Here is a 23,930-nt window from a genome sequence, read left to right on the forward strand (position 1 = left end):
CTTTTTCAGCTCCTTCCCCCTCACCCTCAGAGAAATCATCCTCCCTCCTCAACTCTCACTACAGAAGATAGCTGAAATACCAGTGACCAGAGTCCAGTTTGGGAGGCAACAGGCTGACAGGTGCATGGAGCTGGGCAAAACTGGGCTATTGAATTCACTCCAAAAGAAACCGACCTTAAAAACAAGTTTTAAAATGAAAAGTTATTATAAATAGCAGTATTGTCAACTCTACTGATTTCATCACAAGTTTCATGATATTTTGGTGAGACAAGGCAGGTGAGGTAATATCTTTTATTGGACCAACTTCTGTTGATGAGATAGACAAGCTTTTGAGTTTACACAGAGCTCTTCTTCAGGTCTCTGTGTGAGCTTGAAAGCTTCTCTCTCTCACACACACACACAAGCTGGTCCAAGAAAAGATATTACCTCACCCAGCTTGTCTCTCTAATATCCTGGGACCAATGCAGCTACAACATCCCTTCTATAGGACAGTTCCAAAAGCCAGTTATATAGGCCAGATTCTCAACTGATGTCAATGGAGATATGATGATTTATACTTGCTGAGGATCTGGTCATACAGGCTTTTAGGTTCTTAGGTTTCTAGAACCTTCTTCATTTCACCCCTATTAAATTTGATTGGATTTTCCCACACAGATTGGAAGTGCTGAGACAGTGCAAAAATGAAAACTAAAGAAAAAGAAAGTTAAGTAAACTTTTTTCAAACCCCAGAAATGTTCTGTTTGGGTTCCTTTCTGCTTTGGGCAAAGATTCAGGTTAGGTCTTACTCCACCTATCCTATTTCAGCCATGCCTAACCGATTACAGTTCTGTTGCAAATGACTTTTATACAGTCCCTTTCATCAGAAATCTCAAAGCATCTTATAATAAACACTTACTTTTCAGGCATATTATTTTAGGAGCCAGATTCAGTTAAAAACAAAATCTGTCCAGTTTCCACACTAGACCTGAGAAATCTTTCTTTCTTTGTTTTACTGAGCTCATACAACTTGCATGGCCTTCTGAAGCATAGAATTTGGACAGATTATTTTACTGAATTCTAGGTTTAGCCATTTCAAACTTCATCATGATGAAACTCAATGTACCAGCTGTCAGCACAGAGGCCTCATTTCATTCACAAATTTTTTTTATATCTATTACGTTCACTTCCAGAGCTTCAAAAAAGAAATTCATTTCTATTGCACATGATTTCAAATTTCCTTTTAGAAATTCACTAAGCCAAAAAAGGCTCAATTAAAACCATTCATATACTTGCTGGGCACTCATTCTTCAGCATTTCTAGTATTTTTGAAAAAAAAAATGAACCTTTCTAAATGCTTGTTTCTACTGAGATAAATAAAGGTTACAAAGAGTAGTGACAAAGACAGTATGCAACAAGAGACAGGAGATTTCCCACAGCATTACATATTTCCATACAAATGTAAAATGCTTTCTATCAAAAAAGGATCTCACTAGGCAGAGCACCAAACATCTCCTAATTGCCAACAATTAGCCTTTTTCCTATGTGAATTTAGACCCTGATTCAGGAAATTATCCATAGACAGGAAAGTGCTTAACTTTAAGCATGTGCTTAAGTCTTATTGAAGTTGATGGGGATGAACTTAAGCAGGTGCTTAAGTGCTGGCTTGAATGAGGGCCTTTGTGTATATGAAAGAAAGACACAAGTATCATGAGACACAGCAAGTCATATCACGCTGCATATGCTTCCCTACAAAATGGCTAATGAACACAAATGCCAATGAACATCTGTGGGCTTCCCTAGATGAACAATTATTGCACAGCAATCTGGAGCGTAAATCTACAGCACACCAGTGTGCCACACACTAACTGTGTGGACCCTGCAACAGCACATTAAAAATTCCCTAATGCACTTTGATCTACTCTACTTTGAAATGGGAGTAGGTCCATATACAGAAGGGAACTTTTAGGGTGCGGTAGCAGGGTTCACACAGACAGTTAGTATATGGCACAGTAATGTGCTGTAGATTCTCACTCCAACTTGCTGCACTGTTCATCTAGGCAGGCCTCGAGAACACCTCTTGACCTACAGCACCACTGCTTCTATGGGCTTCTGGATCACAGCCTGCCAATTGTTCTAAGTGGTGTGTTGGTTTTGGACTAGGTACTTCACTGACAGCATCAAACTCATTGTCACTAGTAAATTAAGCAGGGTTTGATTCTAGGGGAGAAATGCAAATGCATTTGACTAAATGTTTTAGGCAGACAAAATGTCACTACTGAATTTGAATATTCCGCACGCACAGTAATTTCAGTGTGTTTTCTGTCACACTCCAATTTCACCATTCATTTTCAATCCTCTCAGCCACTCTATGATGAAGTTCAAATAATGTTTGCACAGGCAACAACCAAAGGGAGGGAGTTGGTGGTGGAATTGATCACAAACTTTCACTGAGAAGCTTTTGTGCTCGGTCTGTACTTGGAACGCACTAGTTGGTGAAACGTACTGAATACAACTAACCCTTAAGGGAAATGCTGTTTGGGGCTGAAATCAGACTTTGTTCACTTGTAACTTTTAGGCTCTGTTCTCCCATATTTGTTATTTTTAATTCCGCATGATTTCTGGATGCAGCATGACATTTGGAAACACAGGAGCCAAAAGCAAGAACATCAGAATATATGGCCAACAGATGACTGGCATCTGTGCTTGTTTCTAAACACACCAAATATTGAGCAAACGATTTTAAGCAGTGGCGATTCTCTTTTTGGCTCATATAAGGGAAAGATTGTAAGTAGCTTGCACATTACATGGTGTTTCCCAACAGTCTCCATCAGCTCCTAACAGCCAAGAACAGGTATGTTCCTAATACTTCGGAAACCTGTTTATTAACGGTTTATCCGTAAATAGGATAAAGTAGTGAGAAAGCGTGAAAATAACTAATTTCTATGGCTCTGCAGTAGTGGAAACCAGGCAACCTCATCCCCTCATGTGGGAGGGGTTTGCGCAGAGGGCAATGTGCATGATTTACCCATTGGCCCTGAGCTCGACAGGAAAATCCAGGGATCTTGAGACACAGGGGACTTATCCTTCCATGGTGATGACAGAAAAGTAGCAGGGGGCCCGGAGTGCAAAGGGACAGGTTCCCCAGCCTTGCCTATGTATTCGAATCCCACTCTGAGGAGGAAGAAAGCACTATACAGGCATTAATTTACTCCATGGGAATCTCTATAGGAAATTTGTACAAGGTTGCCCAAGAGACCATGCAGCACGGAACATCTGTCTCCTGGCTCTGCTTCCCCTATGGCTGCCCATTCACCCCGAACACACAGAACTCCAGCTTGACAGTGTTCACATGGAGGTGGTTCCTCAGCTTTGGGGGAGAAGGGAAAATGACACCTCTTAAGCTATGCTCCCCAACTGCTCATGTACTAGCCGGATCTGGCAATTTTTTGTGCTATTTTATTGGCCACTGTGAGGTTCTGCAGTGGACATGATTTAGTCCATTATAAGAATACCTCATGCCATCCTCACCGCCATCTCTTGTGCTGCTAAGACTACTACCTGCATGATTATTATCTGTATGTACTAGAGACTTTCAGTGCTGGTCAGATTCACAGAGAGCACTTCAAATTTGCCCTCGGGCAGTCCTGTAACTGGGGCACTTGACTTTTCTGACACGTACATTTCCTTCTAAAATTTCATCCTGCACTCAGTCATGACAGGTTAGCCAACCAGTTTGGAGACACAAACACACACACACACACCTTGTACTTTATAGCAGAGTATCCCACTTTGTAGTGGGCCACCCATGCTGATCAGTAAAATGACTTGCATCATGGGTCATCCTCAAGGATTTAATTTGGGACTTCAGCAACTCCCTTAACTGGTACCAGTAGTAGGGGCTCATTCTTTCTGTGGTCCTGCCAAGAGAGGGACACATGACACACCCACCCAACATGTTGCACCCTCCCCCTTTTAGGGGAAGTTCAACCCAAGTGCCTGTAACAGAAATTATGGAGGCCAATACTGCAGCATGCTTCGCTTTCAGGAAATCACCTATAAATTGACAACATACAGGGCATACCTCTTTTGTGACAGAGTTCCAGATTCTTCAGGAGAGGTCGCCAGATCTTTGAAGACTTTGAATATCTTTCTAACTCTCCAGCATATGTCCCAAGCGACAGTTTCCACCCAACCAGGATTAAAAGGAAATAAATCCACATGTAATTTGAGAGGGTGGAAATGGCTCTTGTTTTTAAGCAAGGAGTGATCTCCATCCATTTAGATTGTTAGCTCTTCAAGGAAGGGACTGTTTCTTACGAGGTGTATGTACAGTGGCAGGCTAGCATAACGTGGCCCTGCCCTTGTTTGAAATGTCTAGGCACTGCCACATGACAAGTAATAAACAATGATCTAAGAATGTCACCCAAGTGTTTTAGACTTAAAAGCCAGTCACTTCAAGTACTTCCAATACTGATAGCAAATTCCACCATCAGATGTCAGGCAGCTTTCCCTTCCCTAACGTGATATTAATTTTTAACTTTTCTTCCCATCTCTCCAATCACTTTTTAAGCTCTTCTATTTCACTACAAGTCACCTAGATGCCATCTGTTGGAAGGGAGAGTGACAGAAAGCCTAAATCACACATAGATCCAGGGTTACAGATGCTACATTTTGACAACACTCAGTAGTGTAAGGCTGGGAGAACAGATGAATAATTACTTTTGCCTAAACTAAATCAGTTATTATTCTTTACATGTCTGGCCACCGGCTGAAGCTATTTCCGTAAATACATTGGTTTAGTCTAGGCTAATTCAAACAAACTAGGTAGGCAAATACTCGACAAGCCAGTAGCGAAATGCCTTCTCTGATCGCTCTCGCTATAGTGTGTCAATCCGAAATTCTGATGGCTTTTCTGGCACTTCTTTAGTTGGAAAGATATAAACAACCATGAAAGCAACTTCTTTTCAATTAAATTCAAACATACACTTATTGCAAAAAGAGCAACACAGGCTGCGGGGGGGAAATGAATCAGAACGAAACAAGCAGCAAATGCAAAGCCATTTTCATTCTTTGGATCCTCAATGGTTCAAGTACAGAGCATTCTCCGTACTGTATAGTAAAAGGGGCAGGGGAAGGGACACATTTCCATCTTCCAAGGTGAGGAATATTCCAGACAGATTGATTTTTAGCTTGAATTCTACATTTTTACAAGCCTTTTACAACCTATGCTAATCACTTGAGTTTGGTGTGGTGGGAAATATATGTACGCTATTGCAGAGGGCAAAAACGTTCTAAATCTTAGAGGCGATTCTTTGACCTCAATGAGTTTAGTCTGAAAACATTTGTTACATGATGAAAAGCTGTGTGGGAATGCTAATAACACTCTCAAAGGGTTAACGATGCCTAACTGATTGGCACTAAAAACTAGATTTCATTTGGTACAGTGACAGAGAAGCTCTGCCACCACGAGTACACGTCCATGCCCACATTATTACAGGACAATTTAGGTCATCTTATTTTAAATTTCATGGCTCTGTAACATAGATGTAGATCAAAGTCAGTGAGGCAAATGATGATTTTTTTCATAGTGGGATTTTTATAGTCTTGATCTTGAAAATATGCTTTGGGCCCAAGCTGTCTATCAAATTCTGTGAATTAGCCAAAGAAGTTTGTGTTGTTGCCGATATGTAATTAGAATAAAAAAATAAAAATAAAAATAAAAGCAAGAAGCTTTCAGGACAAGATATATCTGGGTTGTAGTAGCAATTGCCATTTTATAAAGGTTGGAATCATAAACTGTTCTATTCTGGTAACATACAAATATTGAAATGATGGGCTTTCATATTTAGACACATCTAATAGATTTAAGTAAATATATGCTGTACATATATATGTGTATGTCCAAAATAGCAAATAGATATGTATATTTACTATGTATATGTGCATATGTCCGCCTCTATATACACATAGTTTGTTATTGAAGGATTTCAAGCACTTAATTAACATGATTGTAGCACACAGAATTAGAGTCATATACAAAGTAATTCTTTATTTTAATAAACAGATCATTAATTTGATATATTGGTTGTTTTCTTTGTTAGATTTGATTTATCTGTCACTTTAATTTCCAGATTTGATTTACTGGTCAATTTCTTTTCAAGATTTGATTTATTGGCCAATTTCTTTTCAAGATTTGATTAAAGCACATCACATAAGTCCTTTCAAATCTATTTCTAAATATCACATATAGATCTAATATGGATCTTTAAAGTCTTAACTCCAAAACTTTCTTGATCAATCATTTTTCTTTTCTATCTGGAGCTAGTCCCTATTATATATTAATATAATCTGAATCAGATGAAACAACCATTTACAGTAGACATAAAAAACAGTAAGTATAGTTTTATAATAAATTGCACATGGTGATGATTTAAAAGAGAATTAATAGATTATAAGGTATTAACACCAACTAGATAAAATTTTAGATTAGATTTAACATTTTTGTACTCTAGAATTACATATGCATCAGAAAATAATCAACAGAAGGGAACTGGGTTTATACCACTGCTTTTGCTCTAAAGACACACGATGAGATCTTGACATAAGGTATAGAGCTTTACCTTAATGAACAAGATAACCAGTACCAAAGTGATTGTTTCGGTAAACAAGGCATCCATGATACACCGAACAACAGAAATGAACTCTCTGGACCCAATCCTGCACCCATTGAAGTCAGTGGGAGTTTGAGACCGTATAACATATTTGCTTGTTTTCTTTTTAACAGAAGGAACACTGGGAACTACAATGGAATTGTTCTTATGCAAAAACGCACAGAGAACTTTAGCATCCCCCTGGAGTGATGGGACTCCTTTTAATGACCACAACTCTCATGCTGAATTCTCCTGCTCAGTACTGCATTGTAGTGTCAGAGCTGGTATGATCCCAAGCACCCTTGGAGCAGCGAGACCCAAGACCTGCTGGTGTAGAGGTGAGAATGCTACCAACTAAGCAATGCTAACATCATCCCACTGTTATGAAGCAAAGATCCATTTTTCCTGACTGCATGTTGGTACTCACTTGTGGTGTGATCCCGTAAGATCTCACCAGACAACCAGGTCAGGCCAGATCAATTCTTAAATGAGGGCCCTCTAAGAGAGTCAGTAAGTAGTACTCTTCCCCCGAGTCAGCTCTGAGCCAAAGACCCAGCATGGTATTATGGGGGATGGTGCTTCTGGACAGGCTATCTTTACAATGAGATGCGCAGCTGAGGGAGTTTTAGATCCCATGGCAAATTTAATAAAAGGAAGGGGTGGCAGCCCTTGGCCAGACTCCAGCTGAGGTAATTAAATTCTGCCTTGCTAAATTCCCCCTGCATCCTCAACATGATATAGGAGTATTATTCACTTCCTAAACTGCCCCAAACTGATGGGAGATGTTGAACTACACTGTTAAACAGCTGCTGCATTCTACTGGTTGGTGAAATGATCCATAGCCATCCATCCCTCACCTGCCTCTCAGGGGTGTTTTGAAGCCTAATTGATTAATATTTGGAAAGATAAAAGGCGCCCAGGAAGTGCAAAGCATTATTACTTCCCATCTGCTTTTGGGCATGATCTAAATCTTCTCTGGGTAAACTATATGACTCGGGAATTCAAGCAATAACATGTGGCTCTGTGTGTTTCTGCATTAGATATCTGAATGGTACCTAAGATTAAAGAGCTCTGTCCTGCACAGTGATGAGCATTTCCCAGAAGGGACTCAGCATCCTAAACTCCCACTACTCCAGTGGGAATTGATGGCACTTTGTCACCCGGCAGGACATCAGCAAATCACAGGATCAGGTCCAACATAAATAACATTCATACCATGTCCTAATATGCCCATATCATGTATTCATTAAGGACCTAGGCCAACTCCCATGGAATCCAAAGGGAGCCTTCCCATTGACCTCAGTGGGAGTTGGATCAGGTCTTAAAAGAAGAAAAAAACAACAACAACATGCAGAGATCCCTGGTGTTCTCTAAGGATATTTACATGGTTTCCGTCTATCTATGCTGCTAGCCATAAAAGCAAGGAATTTGCAGAGAGATACAGAGGCGTATGCACTTTGCGTGACAGTAAGCGAAATGTAAAGAAACAGACTCTTCCAATATCTATATCTGTGACCTTTTGTACTAAAGGTTTGCAATAAACAGACATAGCATCCAAATTTTTGGGGCTCATTTCTTAGCCAAAATATTTGGTTCTTCACAATTGTTCTATTTTTCTTTTTCTTTCCCCCAACAAGTCCTTTTTTATTGCGGAGAGGTCAGACTTTTGGCACTGCAGCCAAAAGGCACTGATACATACAAAGAGGCAAGACTACAAATTCACAGGACCAAAGTCTGCAAAAGGTAAGACAAACATAGGAGGGACAAGACAAGAAAGGGAAAACATAAAACTCCTTTTGCATTGTCCTTGGTAGCTGGTGCGTGGGGCCTGTGCAGCCCTCCTGGTTTGAATTTTCTTGTAGAAGTTTTTAACAATTTTTTTTATCAGAAAATTAAGAGTGTTGCTTTGTGGGGATGATACTCTTAGAGGGATTTCTGTTTCTTATTGGACTCCATTTCCCTGAGGCAAAGGTCACACAGTTATCAGGTCACATATCAGAAGTTAATTATACTGAAATGTAGTTAGGGTTTTAGCAAGGCTCAACTTGCGACAGGAGAGAGTAGCTCCGTCATTCTTGACATGAATACGTGCCCACAACACTCACGGAAATCACTGCTGGTCACTTAAATAACCATGACCCAAATCATCTGGGATATGAGATTATAACTGATAAATAATCTGCACCTCTCTTTTCACACTTCAGTGGACTTCTGTAGGCAAATCATGTCTCGTAGAGCCACACCAGGAGGGGAACTGCCATATGCAGATCTCTCCACTTCCACACAGAAGAGGGACCCAGACATCTCCACAGCACTAACCCTCCCTGTCCTGACACTGCAGCTCCATGCAGAGTCCACCCTGGGAGAAGCAGGAGAAGACTCATCAGGCTTGGGCAGGGAATGGACAAGTCAGGGGAAACAAATTCTCCCCTACTCTGGTCCTGCAAAATTAGTCAAACAAGATAATACAGTCAAGAATGCCAAGCTTCAGCTCCTGGACCAACTGCAGCCAGGAGAAGGCCCTAGTGGCGCAACTCTAATGGAGCTGTGCTGCTGAGAAGACAGAGGGCCGCCATGGGCTGGAGCCAGTGTTCAGGCCTGAGGAGCTCTGCTAGATTTCAGAGGAAGCCCCTGTATCTCTGACAGTACAATTTAGGGGATCCTCCATCTTCTGAGACATTTCCTATGGGTTTCTCTATGGAGGGGACAATCAGCATCTCTGTCCTCACCTGCACATGAACCACCCCGTTAAAGTTGATTCACCCACAGTTTAGCATTTTTTTCCTATTTGCCTGTGTTTATTAGCATATGCTGAAGGAAGTTGGTCCTGCACTGCAGGGCTGCTTGGTTGAAACTATGCTTCTCAACAGTCATAACACTTATAAAGAGTCCCCTTTAAATTTGAAATGAGCTGCTTTAAAAGAGGTGACCTCTCAGTGCATCTGACCTCCTGGAAGGAGAAGGGGCAATGATGATCCAGGCAGGTCCTGCATCATTCTGCTTCTATAACCCTGAGCCACTTTTAGGGCAGGAGGCTCCTTTTCTGCACTAAATGCAGTCAACTAAGAGTCAGATCTTGCCCAGGAAACACCACTGTGATAAAGGTGCTTCAGCACATTGTCTTTGACATATGATCCAGGGGTTTGCCTACGTTGGTAACAACATTAAATGAGGACCTGCTCCAGAACCCACCAAAATCAATGCAAAGAATCTCGTGTGCTTTGGACTGTGTCCCATGACACAGAAGCTGACTGAATTCCCCCTCTTCCAAATGGTAAAACATTAAGCAAAACACTCCCCTTTCTTCAAGGCAGCATTTTAGGAGTGTGACTCATCTGCCTCTTTGGTAAACTCAAAACAATTTTGCATTAAAAAGATGAATAGGGAAAAAATGTATTTAAAACAATACTTCCAGTGCTCAAGTATACAGTGCAAAAGCACCACAGAAATGCCTAAGAGAGATTTCTTCAGAGGGCCTAGATGCCACCATTTCATTTGTCCTTCCAAACCTTGCTCTGATGTGTGGTATCATTATAAGATTAGCTCTCAGGAGGGAACCCAGCTTTGTGAACGGCTCAGTGAACTCTGAGGCGTCTATGTTCCTAAGTATTACAAAAGCCAGTGGAGCCACAAAAGCATGCAGCAGGGAATTTCTGGGCCCTGATTCAGAAGGATATGCTGCCTGCTTCCCTCAAGCTGGCACATTGAATTTGGTCCTAATTGCTGGATTCCTCTAAAACTCAGAGCAGAGAGCAGGCCCACTAGTCACCCCTCCACACCCCCTGAAGATCTGAGAGAATGAAGTGGGCTAGTCAACTACCCCACAAAGGTGCTGGGTGGGTTGGACTTGAAGGGTCTGAAGAATACAACACATGGTAAAAAGGAAGTCCAAATCTGAAGAGAGAGGTATCCTGTGGGCAGGAAGGATCAACTCCCATTAAGGGTGGGGCAGATGCCGAAAGGTTGGAATAGTTCAGATAAACATTGGTATGCACCTGAACTCTTTGGGAAGTTTAAACATCCCTAGTTTTTATTTACAGTTCTAAAGTGACGCAAAACTCTTCAAATTTCATCTCCAATACCTCCAGCAGCATCTCGCTGTCCGTCCCTACCACTCAAAAAATCAGTATTAGACAGGTTAAGCTGAAGAGTGCTCTTAACAAAAAACATAGATGGCAGATCCCTTTTCTTTAGAACTCTCTGCCCGGAGTGAAAATTCTTCAGCCCCTTCCAGCTTTCTCAACAGAACTTCCCCCCTCTCTTTTCTGTTCCCCACACAAAGCAAATCCACACAGTAATGCTTGACACAGCAGGAAGCCAACACTCAGACCCAGAGATCCATAAATCATCCAAAAGTTCAAAATAAATCAATCACCATTTTGTATCCCACACATGTTTAAATACCACATAGCCCTAATATGTTGTTTTTCACCTAGTTGCTTTTTCTGAGACCACCGCCCAATGTTGCAAGACAAACATGTTGAGCATGAGCCTACTGTGAAAGTGGTTTGGGTAAGATTTTAGAACAACCTAGTTCCCACCCTTGCACAAAAATGTTGTGAATCCCCTACCCTTCCCTTCCAGGGTATTTTTTAATGGAGTGGGTGGCTTGCACAAAAGGTGAGGGTATAAAGTATGAGCTGACTGGGGTATCAAGAAGTGGATGATCAGTTTGGTTCACCACTTGAGTTATTTTGGAATAGCTTTCCACATTTCTAGCAACAAAACACATAATCAAACTGTCGATTTTAAGCTTGAACTGTCAAGCTTTTGTGTCAATTAAGCTCTCAATTTGTTGCCACAGGAATCTTTAAAATTACACTTTTAGAAAAGGCGTAGTGTATACAGTATATTAAAAAACCAAACACAGATTCAGCTGGAGCTCCCTTTCAGCTCACCTGTCACGGTGCACAGAGCATTTAGATCTACAGCAGAAACAAGGAACAGATGTCAGATGATTGAAAAACTTGAGCCTTCCGTTGTTTTACTGACTTGTCACCGCTGAGAAATTTGCTTTAATTTACTTTAAAAGTAAATGACTGGATCTTCGTAAAAACAGTGGCAAGGCAGAGTTCTTAATGAGGATATTAACCAAGGATTCCATGTAAGAACCAGAGCCTCCAATTCCAAGTGCAATGTCTATTTGAATATACATATCTATCTCCTCTCTGAAACATGCTGATTTATTTTCAAGAGGCCTGACATACCTGGGGAAGCAGCATGTGAGCTCTTGAAAGCCTGCCCAAAAACTAGAGTGATTTTTTTTAACAGTGCTTGACTGTGCCAGGTAATGTCATTTTTGAAAGAAATAATTCATAACCAGATAGAGACCCTTTTCCTTATTACCCTGTGGGCTTGAAAGCAGCCTTCAAAACAGCTTGAAGAAAGAGGGAGAGGGGGAAAAAACTGCCAAGAGTCCTGCAGTCCAGGGACTTCAAATCAGGCAAAGATACACAACAGTCTGAAAATAAACTAACAGCCTGTGCTGTTCTTGGCTGATATCCTTGCCGTTTTGAAGAGATGAGTAGAATTCCCTCCTCCCCTTCAAATAGTGTAGATGCAGTAAGCAATGCTTCGGTGCTTTACAGACCAACAGGATCCCACTATATGTGGTGTGGGAGGTGGAATCACTTAATATCAACCACAAGTGGCCACCTCCACCCAAGCCTACACAGAACACCAGAGAGAAATACAACCACAGCCACTGGACAAATGCTGTGGCCCCTGTGGGATGGAAGTGAGGGGAAGTTGTATAAGAGGAAAATGGTACAGGGGTTTCAGAGAATATGGCTGAGTTTGTCCCCTTAGGGTATCTTTTTTTTTTTTTTTTAATGGAGATATCCCATCTCCTAGAACTGGAAGGGACCTTGAAAAGTCATCGAGTCCAGCCCCCTGCCTTCACTAGCAGGACCAAGTACTGATTTTTCCCCAGATCCCCAAGTGGCCCCCTCAAGGATTGAACTCACAACCCTGGGTTTAGCAGGCCAATGCTCAAACCACTGAGCTATCCCTCCCCCGCTTTCTCATATCTTACCAGGATATGAGAAAGAGATGTTCCTGGGGGATCCCGCTCCAAACCCCTCTGCAGTCAATGGAAAGGCTCCCAACAGAGCTCAACTCCACTGGGCTTTGGATCAGGCTCGGCAGGGCCAGTGAGGTTCATTCTTGGTGTAATATTATAATAAAAAATAATTATACCGTTTTGGAGAAACTTTCATCCAACATCTGTTTCCAAGCAGCACGCCCCATTTGGATTCCTACAGGCCAAAGCACAGCTCAAAAAGATACTAGAGATATTATCCACTTAAAAATTAGCACCAGCTAATTCTGCAAGCCCCTGTTTGCTTTATTCGTGTGAGCAGTCTCAATGAAAATGAAAAAAGCTATTCAAGTGAATAAAGCCACAGATGCCCAAGAAAAGGCAGTGGCCCAGATTCTGAGCACCACTCAGCATGGCTCAGGAGTGGGAGGCAGAGGTAAAGGTGGCCGTACGCCACACTTGTAGTCTCTCGATTTTGGGGCCAGCTTGGGATTAGTTGTTTCCCCAGGGTAAGTTAAAGCAGGCTGAAGGCTCTGACTGCCTATGGCCCCAAAGGGGTTTTCCAGCAGCTAGAAAGAGTCAGAGTCTCAGGGTTGAGATGGAAGGGGTGGCTGAAGCACTACACTGGCTCTACATTACTAAGGACTCCTCTTACACAAGGGGAATTCCCAGTAACTAATGAAGTCAGGTGGCTTCCCAGCTGTTCTTCCTGGAGTCTGACCCAGGTTTTAGAAGCTGCAGGAGGCGGGTCAGGCAAATCCATCACAGGAGCTCCCCTGATTCCCTATCTTCCCGTTCTGTTGTTCAGTGTTCCTCAAAATACAAGGCATCACCATCTTCACGCCTGTCTCAAGAGTAGTCGTTACATTTATTTAGGGGACAGCAGGCAAGTTTTCCAATGACTGGGGCATGAGATAGTCACACAGCCTCTGACCAAGTTTCCTTTCTGTATTAGACCCAACCTGTTGTGTAAGAGACGTGGAGATTCTCATTGGTGGGTAAACAGTAGGACAAATGGACATTACTGTGCTTTGGCAGATGTGCTCCTTTGGGTTTTGCTGACTCCACAAGGATGAAGCTTTCCTCAGAATTTGGCCTGATATCTACCATAACCTCTTTCTTTGCCACCAAAATGCAACCACTCCTGAGGTCTATGTGCAGGTGCATGTGTGTGTGGAGTGTGAGGGTGGGGAATGGCAAAGAATATTATATTAATTTGAAGCTATCTAGTGGAATTTAGCCTGGACATAAGGGTAACACCCATAATTCCATTGGATCTTTAATAATCACAAGTGTTCAGGACCTCAGTTCAGCACCACAGCAGCAGCCCCCTGTTGGAGCATCAGTTTAGCTGATTCAAAGAAAAGCCTGCCATCTAAGGACTCACAAACAACACTTCTTACACCAACTTGCGGGTCTCCCATCCAGGCATTAATCAGGCTACATGGAGCTCGGCTGGCCTGACAAAAGCAGAGCTTGAAGCACTATGGCAAGTATCACACATTTATTTAACTGGGGTTTCATTCCTGATATTTAAAAAAAAATTCTGCTGAAATGTTACAGCTAAAACTGGGTCATTATTTTCCCCTCAACTCCATTTCCATTTTAATGCTGATCATGGACTCAGAGAAATGTTGGGCTGGAAGGGACCTTGAGAAGTCATCAAGTCCAGCCCCTGGATTGAGGCAGGACCAAGAACACCATCCCTGACAGGTATTTGTCCAATCTGCTCTTAAAAATCTCCAATGATGGGGATCTCAGCTGGAAGACTATTCCAGTGCTTATAATTAGATAGTTTCTCCTAATATCTAACCTAAATCTGCCCATTACTTCTTATCCTACCTTCAGTGGACATGGAGAACAACTGATCATAGTCCTCTTTCAAACAGTCCTTAACATATTTGAAGACTTATTCGATTCCCCCTCAGTCGTTTTTTCTCAGGACTAAGTATGCTCAGTTTTTTTAACCTTTCCTCATAGGTCAGATTTTCTATCATTTTTGTTGCTCTCCTCCAGACTTTCTAATTATCCACATCTTTCCTACGGTGTGGCACCCAGAAGTGGCCACAATACTCCAGCTGAGTCTTACATACCGTTCTGTTTCCATCGCAAAAGTAAAATGTCCCCATAATATACTTACACCATCCATTTGTACAGCTTATTTCCTCGTGGTATGGTTTCAAAAGGATAGTGGCATAACAGCCAGAATAAATTTTATTCCAAAATTTTAATAGCTGAAAGTGAAGCTTAAAAAAAATCCTGCTAGCCTTATCATATTGGCAGATACTGTTCTTTAGATTTATTGCACAATGGTAATCAGGCTATAATATAAATACACTGCATCTTTAATTCATTAATCACTCTGGAAAACAAAATGAACTACTGTAAAGAAGATTATACGTTTTTCTTCTTTTTTCCAATAAAAACTGGTTACTAAAACTCTGTTCTTTAGGGGGCTTAGAGAAGGAAACATAGATTTTCACCTCTGCTGCAGCTGCAGCTCAAATATGAACCACTGGCTTAAGTCCCTGCAAGGTCAATTTAGCTTTACATCCTCCTCATCTACATAAACTGGTCTCCTAGAAGCTTTCTGCACCTGGAGCTTCTGGCTGCAATCTTAAACACCATGGCTACTATTTCCTGTTGCTCAGTATCTTGTGTACTGGTTAGATCAGGGGTAGGCAACCTATGGCACGCGTGCCGAAGGCGGCACACGAGCTGATTTTCAGTGGCACTCACACTGCCCAGGTCCTGGCCACCGGTCCGGGGGGCTCTGCATTTTAATTTAATTTTAAATGAAGCTTCTTAAACATTTTAAAAACCTAATTTACTTTACATACAACAATAGTTTAGTTATATATTATAGACTTATAGAAAGAGACCTTCTAAAAACATTAATATGTATTACTGGCACGCGAAACCTTAAATCAGAGTGAATAAATGAAGACTCAGCACACCACTTCTGAAAGGTTGCCGACCCCTGGGTTAGATGCTACTCTCCTACCCCAGAGATGCCTAGTTTATAAAGCATTTTGTGTGGGAATCACCATATAAATGTGATATCTTATCAAGTCAGATCTCTGACAGAGTCATTTTATATGACTGTCCCAAACTGTGTTCTAAAAGAAATGGGCCACTCTTCACATAGGAATTGGAATACTGGATGAAGTGAGCGAGACGGCATCACAGATGTTTGTAATGAGGGTGGGATGGACTTTTCTCCCCTGAAATGTGAACTTCCCCAACACAGTGCTATGCACATGCAAATTCCCCAATGTCCACATCCAGGACCTGGCAACAATCCCCAGACCCTCTGCAGCAGCTAACTGATGCTGGCTACTGAAAGGACAAGCAAAGATGCCTTTTCACTGTTGCATATTCCGTGGCCACAGTATCCCATTATGTTGGCTACTTTTCAATCAGATGGACCTCCCAATAGGTGCAATTCACAGCTGCTTCAGGCACCATCTCTATGCTAGATTGTTGCATGTGTACTGGATCTCTGCCTGGATCACTCCTCCCTATCAATCACACCAATTTTCCCACAGCCATTCATTCTCTGGATGCAGTGCTTGCAGCACACCAAGGTGCTCCATCGTCACTAGAAGTACTACAGAGCTTTGGTGCACTTGCTGCAGCTTGCAAGGCTGTTGGTGCAACTTGCACTCCACTTCTCGCCAGCATCCCATGCATTGGCTGGGACAATCAGACCCAGGAAACTTGAACAGAAAGAAACTGCTGAAATATAGTAGGTGTATAGCATTGGGCCTCACTGAGGATGCTCTGTTGGCTTCACAGTTACCATATGTGATGGCACTTTCTGGACATCTAATGGCTGTTGTGCTATTGGTGACCTTGGGCAAGTTCCCCCTCTCCCTGTGTCTCAGTCTCTGCACCCCCCCCCCCCGAAAAGAGGCAAAGTAACAATAAAAGTTAGGGGTGCCTAGACTCTAGGAAACCCCATTTCAACTCCTGGCAGTGTCATATTAGCCCTTCTCATGGGGTAAATTTAGTTCCATGCAGTTTACTGTATGTGGATTCTTCAGACAAGATCTTAAATAAAAAGGTCACATCCGCATCTCCATGGCAGCATTCACAAGAGAAATAGTTCGTTTCACTGGCCAAACCTCCCCCTCCTACTCAAACAATTGTGTACGGGTTGGTTTCTTCCCTCCATCCCATTATTTCATTTGTGGTCAATATATACAGCTTCAAACCTGGTGTTTGCAGGAGCCACGCCATTGCCTTCAATTAAATCTGGGCCCCGATACTTACATATAACAGGAAATCAATGGGAGTGTGGCCTGTGGAAGAACTTAAGGAATTGGCCCAAAGTTTTGAAGAGAAGCTAAAAGAAAATGTTTATAACATTCCTGGTCAATCATCCATGCATCTTGATAGGTTCGTGGAATTCTGCTATTCAAATGCAGGAAATAAAAGGGTACACAAAACTAATTGATAAGGTTTTCACACATACAGATGGCTGAGAACAGAATATCTAGGAGGCCATGACAATTCCATATTCCTGATAATGTACTGGAAGTTTTAACATCTCTTAAATATAGAGAAAAATGCATTTGGAATAGGGCCCAAATGTCCCTTCCTCCTCATTCACCATCTTTTTCTCTCCTGGAAGGTTCCCAATGCGCCTAAACACTGATCTGGACCAATTCTTGGCTTCTCTGCTGAGATTGCCAATCAGTGCTAACTGTGGTGATCTGCTATATGGACCTCTCTGCACCAGGAACAGGACGGTGACCACAAGACTCAGCTTCACATACTAAGTATGCCATCAGAAAGGCTTTATATCCAGTCCCCTAGAGAGAAAGTCAGGGCTACCAATGGATTCTCTACGTGTTCTAAAAAGCATGTAAAGATGTAAATACATATTCCTCCTTTCTCTCCAATTTAGAGTAGCCTGTGTCCCGGGGACCTTTAACTATACATTGTGCAAACTGCACAAATGTGTGACTGAGTGATGCTGAATATGTCTGTGAATATAATCGTATGAGATGCTGAGTGGAGTCCACAGGGATTTCTTGTTGCTAGCAAGAAGTTGATTAGTTCCTCCATCATCAGTGTGCATGAGGGTCACAGAATTGAAAGCTGACCCCAGATAGATCTAAATAAATCTCTATTTTTAAAACAAAACTGTTGTGCGTAGCTGTAACTGCTCTTTTGTGAAAGTTACAGCACTTCTTCTGATTTATCTGTCTGACCTCTTCGATGCTTCTGCCTCCCCCATGTGACCATCAATTTCCCCCAAACATCCCAAATATAAGGCCCAATCCAACTTCCACAAGTCAGTCACCTGAGCAAACTCCACAAAGCCCTGAAAAACTGGAAGGCTAGGGCACAGGATTGTACTGTAAAGCCAGTGCAAAATAGTAGCAGAGCAACATCTAAATATCAGGGAGACGTGTTTTGCTGGACGGGGAAGGGGGATTCTATTTGTTTAAATTAAATTCCAAAATTCATGAATTTCAACAACTGCAAAATGGTGCTTAAAAACAAACAAAAAACGAATGTATTTCATCTCCATTTCAGCATTGCAATGCATTAGAAACCTTGTTTGTGCTTTCCCTATCAGATCTAGAATTATATTTATTTCACAAATTAGCTCTCTTGATCTCAAACAGGGAAACTAAAAGTTATATTAAAAATGGTAAGTGATGCTTAAATGGCTGATCCTGCCAATAAATAATGCCTGCCTGTAATTTGAAAACCATTATGTAGTTGAAGCAATGAATGATTTAAGACTGCTTATTTAGATCACCTGTGATAACATGTTTAAAGTCAAGGCTCTATGCATACAATCAAACATGAGAAGCAAGCTAAAAATCTTCATCTGGAAATAGGAAAACAAACAGGTTTTGCAGTTTTATTCTTTACTTTTTTAAAGATTTCATTAAAAACACAAGACGAAATAAATATTTTAGGCAACCAGCAACAAAATGGGAAAATACCATGTGTTCGGAGTTTTAGTGCCCTCTGAGTGCAGGAATTTATTTGCAGCAAGCAGAAAATAGACAGCAAGCATAAAAATTCAGCAGATTCCCGCTAGTAAAATTATTTATCAAGCTAACAAGGGAGGAACCCTTCTAGTAGCAACAAGCCAGCAAGAAAAAGATATGCCTTTATATTTTACCTTTGGGTTAGCGCACCAGTAAAAATGCCAACTGACAAGCACTTCACATAAACATTTCTTTCTAAATGAGCTGCCTTGTTAGAAAAAAAAAAAAATCTAAGCAAAGGCGCACTACAGTCAACAGACAGAAAAATCCAGGATGAATGCAGTTTTGCTCAATAGTACAGAATATAAATAAAGACATAAAAATAATGTGGTTATATAAACGAGTTTAATAAATTAATACTTCATTTTATATTTAAAATAATAACTCAAGCTATAAATCCACCTTAGCATTTGATTGTACTAAAAAGAAAAAGAAAAAGAAAAAAAGAACCTCCCAGTAATCTATTATTTAGATCTTTCTTACCTTTGGAACAAAATATATATAACAAAATATACTGTACTGTTGATAGCTGTGCTACACAAGCCTCATTGCAATATTTATCATATATTTATTTTATGACTGGAACCCTGAAGTCGGTTTTACAGTTTAGTTTCACGATACCAAACGTTGATTATAAATTATAAATTGCTTTACTTCAGCCTGAACAGCCAAAAAATTTGGAGACACGTCCATCGCCTGATCCCAATTAAATTTTAAAGAAATAGTAAAGTGACACATCTTCCGAATAGCTGCACTCTAAAGAGGACTGCAAATTATTCCTGTTGGTTGTACAGTGAGGCTGTTCCCTCAGTCCTTTGCTAGAATGTACGTTTGACAATTGTCAGCAGGCTAAAAAACAAAAAATCCCCAAAACAATCCAAGGTCTTTTTTTTTTCTTTTTTCTGTTGCATAAAGAAAAAGGTTTGGGGGATCCCCAAAATCAGACTGTCTACTTTATCTCAACCTGTAACTCAGGAAGTAAAACCGGCAACATCTGTAGACAAAAAAGCAAACTTTCAGAGTTTTATACTGAATCTTGAGGGGAAAGGTTTTATGAAGATTAAACAACATTGCTGGCCTGATCCTGTATTTGTTACTCAGGCAGAATGCCAAATGAAGCCAAGAGGGTAACAAATGTGGGGTAAGATACGTGAGCCAGATCAGGGGAATAGTCCCAAATAAATTATCCTTTTAGTTTCTGGTCTCCTGCAAAGACCAACATTTCCCCCTGCTTCTACAGAAACTCACAGTACTGGGTGAGCATGACAAAATCTCCCACTGAACAAATGAACTGAACTGCTTCTTTCGGCTACCGAGTGCATTTCTTGTGCTTCGGCCAAAAAGCCTCCAAATCTAAAATGACCACTGCAGGGTCTGATCCTGCATTTCTCGAGCACTCAAGCCTTCTTTTGAAAACAATGTAAGTTTGGGATGTGCATGTAATACAGGCCTGAGCTTTAGAGCTTGATAAATGCTGATGGATTGCATGAATATGAATATTTGTCTGTAGGCGACAAAGGCTTTCGAAGAGGGAGCTCAACATCATGGGCAAAACATAAGCAATAACAAAAAGGGGAAGAGCATCCTGGATGCAAACTACGAGATAAATAATATATTTCAACTTTTATGTTGCTCGCCTTTGATCTGGTACCGCTGACATTATGGTCCTGTTAAATTTTCAGCATACAGCCAACGTGTAAAAACAGAGCCAAAAGGTATGATGGAATGAGTGGAATGGTGAATGTAGAGAGGATCTCCTGTTGTTTGAACAGAAGAACGAGATAGTTGATGGGATGTGGCTGTTCCTATGGAAGATGAGTGGTTAATATATTCAATGTTGTGTTCTTGCCTTATTACAATATAATCTGAGGCCAAGCGATATGAACACAGACTTCCCATTAAGCCCAGAAATATGTGGGAGTGCTGTGTGCAGAGCAAATGGCCCTTAGTATTCAAACTGGAGTATATAGATAGATGGGGGTTCCAATCCTGTCCATACTTCTCATGGCCCTGGTTAAAACAAAGTAAGGAAAAAAGTAGTAAATGTGGAGAAAAACAAGGGGCACGCACCATTTTCCCGACTCCGCTTTTTATTTTGCATACCAAACTTTAGGGATGAGTCCTACACACCCCTACTCACATGAGCAGTCCTTACACATATGAGTTGTCTAATACCCGCCAATTGAATGACAGCTGTTTTTATTACTGGCTGACTTCAAACAATCTTCGCTCTTTTAGGATCTTATATACTCAAAACCAAAACACAGTAAGGACCCAATCCTGCAGCTTTCAGCCTTACCTGCATTAATGAAATTCTTAGTTTGGTATGGAACCTGATTAAGCTGGACCAACATAAGCTCTACTTCGTGCCAAAGCAGTGAATCCACCGCTAGAGTTTGCTCTGGTGCAACTGCATCACCGTAGTGCAAGGGCGGAGCAGATTTCCTTAATGTTGACTGCTCACATAATGCCAGGAAATCAGATTCTAAGACGTCAATAACTCAGTACAATCCTACCACCTAACATGAAACTGGCTATTTAATTACTTATCACCACTAACAAAAGGTCTCTTTATTTTGATTAACTTTGAGAGAACAAGGTACTTGGAATCAGAGTATGTTTAAATAATTACACAATGCAAGATAACATGTCTGGAAGCAAAAAATGGTGCAAGAGGAAGACGGAGAAGAAATAAACTTGGTCTCACTTCCCAATGTAAACTATGAATGACCTCCAGGTCAATTTTTCAGAGTATCTCAGATCAATTCAATTCTCACCTCCGCTCCCTACCTGCTAGCAAATGAATATATTGTGCCTTCCAATAGACTGAAATGACTAAAAGGAAATCGCATTTAGCTGCATCTGAATAACCATGGTTATTAGATGATGCATGCAGAGGAAAAATTACCATTTCTCTTCTTCTATTCCTTCTACTCTGTCTGATTGTCATTCTCACCTCACTGGTGATTAAGTTGTAGGATGCTCTTGCAGATTGTTAATTAGGTGTTAATATCTGCAAGGGGCCACAGCAAGCTTCTACACCTGAGGTCATTTCTCAGAAGTCTGGCTGTCTCCAGTGACAGTACCTGTAATTCCCATAGCTAGTTTGATTCCTACTCAACAGCTGGAGCTAGTGTCTCTTTCATGTCTGGTTTCATTTCCTATCTGAAATTATATGAGTGCTAATATCTTTATTATCTTTCCCGTAGATGTGCAATGCTTGAGAGAGTGGCACAGCATGTTGTTCACGGGCTTATTATTGTTATTTTTTTTACCACAGCATTTTGAAAACAGCTCAAGCAAAAATCTTTATGGTTAGCAAATTCATAGCTGAAGATTCCATTATTGGATCTGGGGAAGAAAGTAGGGCCGGGGAAAACAATAGCAATAATTTTGATAGACAAAAATAAAAGCTGCACAACTGGTAAGTGAAAATGGCTTAAACTTTGGGAACTAATGTAATGGCATTGACAAGGGGGTGGGGAAATGAACAAGGCACCCTGACCTCCATAAGTCTTGGCAGCTGGTTTGTGAGTGTGTGCATGTGTGAGCCAGTGAACCAGTAATGAAGGGTTTTCAAGGACACATCATTTTGCTTAAGGTAATGAGTCATGTTATATTTACGATGATTAATAAAAAAAAAAAACAGCTTGGGTCTGCCTTTCAGAAAACTCCTTGCTATTTGAGGGCCTGCTCCTTGTATGTAATTGGGCACCCAAACCTCCCACTTTGTTCAGGGGGTGAAATTCACATCTGGGCAAAGGGCATGCACAAGTCCTACAGACCACTTAAGTCCTGTTTTAAGAGTTTCAGGGAACGTAAATAATGAGTAGTCAGAACCATTGTATCTAAATACCTGTCATTTATATTCCTCACCCAAAGAGATGAAATAAGGGCACAAAACAAATATAAATGACAGATCTTTATATATGCAGAGTTGTTGTAGCCATATTGGTCCCAGCATATTAAAGAGACAAGGTGGGTGAGGTAATATCTTTTATTGGACCAACTTCTGGTTGATGAGAGAGACAAGCTTCTCACTGGTTAAAACAAAGGAAGGTAAAAATTAGCTAAAAGGAAAAAAAAGGCAGTAAATGTGGAGGACAAAAACTGGCACACACCATTTTTTCTGTTGGTCCGATAAAAGATATTACCTCACCCACCTTGTCTCTCTAATATTCTGGAACCAACACAGCTACAACACTACTACAAACAAGATATTTACATACACCCCTTTCAGCAGAAGGCATCAGAGAGCTTTACAAATATTTCTTAATTCTCCTAACACCCCTCTAAGGTAAGAATTAATAACCTAATTGTATAGCTAGGTAAAGTCAGGTATACAGAGATCAAAGGCAATAGGTATTTAGATGAAGCCAATGGAACTGACTACTCATGCTTAAAGCTAGGCAAATGCTTAAGTACCTTGCTAAATAAGGGATCAATTGATTTGACTAAGGTCTCACAGGGAGTCTATACAGTTAGACTAAAACTGTCTCCTTTTCTAAGCACTGCACCTTTTGGAGCCATAAGAAATACGTTTAACATATTGCACGTTAAAGAGCTACTTTTTCAGTCTCTGATCAATGTGGACTGTATATTTAAAAAGTGTAGATCATTTGGTAAATGACAAACACTGAAAACCCCAAAGAAAGACTGTATCTATTAGCACATAAACTAAAATTCTATGTTAGAACTAAACAACAGCAGAAATCACACTAGTGCAATGATGTTTCAGGTCTTAATTCTAAACTCAAGCAAAACTAATAAATTGACCTTGATGGGAGTTTTGCCAGATTAGGCCACCAGTGATAAAAAATTCTGTTCTTCAATCATAAGGACACAAGCAGTTTTCACTCTCTCTTCAAATGAATATGGATGAGATGAAGACATAGGATTTTACAGTATTTATTAAGTTTACACTTTCATGATGAATCAAACTTGTTTTACCTAGAATTTCTGTAAAACACCCTGTAAATTGTACATGGTGGGGGGTTTGCTCCCATTCTCTTGACTGACATAGCAAAATACCTTCCATTTGAAACAGGCCTAATATAAAAAAGGCCCTCGTTTGGCTACATGTGCACATACATGGCTTCTACTGACTTTGATGGGAACTTGACCAATAATATGCCATGGAAGTTTTATGCATAATTTAGAATTTAGTAAAATGAAATCAATTTGTAAAGGGGTACTTACACACGACTGCAAACTCAAACAGAGCTCATTCATACACACAGAAATTTA

At 40.8% G+C, this 23,930-nt stretch overlaps 1 protein-coding gene across 2 annotated transcripts in view; it reads right to left on the minus strand.

Annotated features, from left to right (window-relative positions):
• The window catches only part of MAF (MAF bZIP transcription factor), a 245,140-nt gene that overhangs the window by 204,411 nt on the left and 16,799 nt on the right, over positions 1–23,930 (minus strand). The window contains exon 3 of one of the 2 annotated variants that reach the window (XM_042852142.2): positions 19,010–20,693. The exons of the other annotated variant lie outside the window; for it this stretch is intronic. The gene's annotated coding sequence lies outside the window, so the exon portion shown is untranslated. Of the gene's footprint in view, positions 1–19,009; positions 20,694–23,930 lie in introns of those variants that run through there. 2 annotated transcript variants of the gene reach the window in all.

This window comes from Chrysemys picta, chromosome 14, assembly GCF_011386835.1.
Source record: "Chrysemys picta bellii isolate R12L10 chromosome 14, ASM1138683v2, whole genome shotgun sequence".
NCBI classification, from domain to species: domain Eukaryota; kingdom Metazoa; phylum Chordata; order Testudines; family Emydidae; genus Chrysemys; species Chrysemys picta.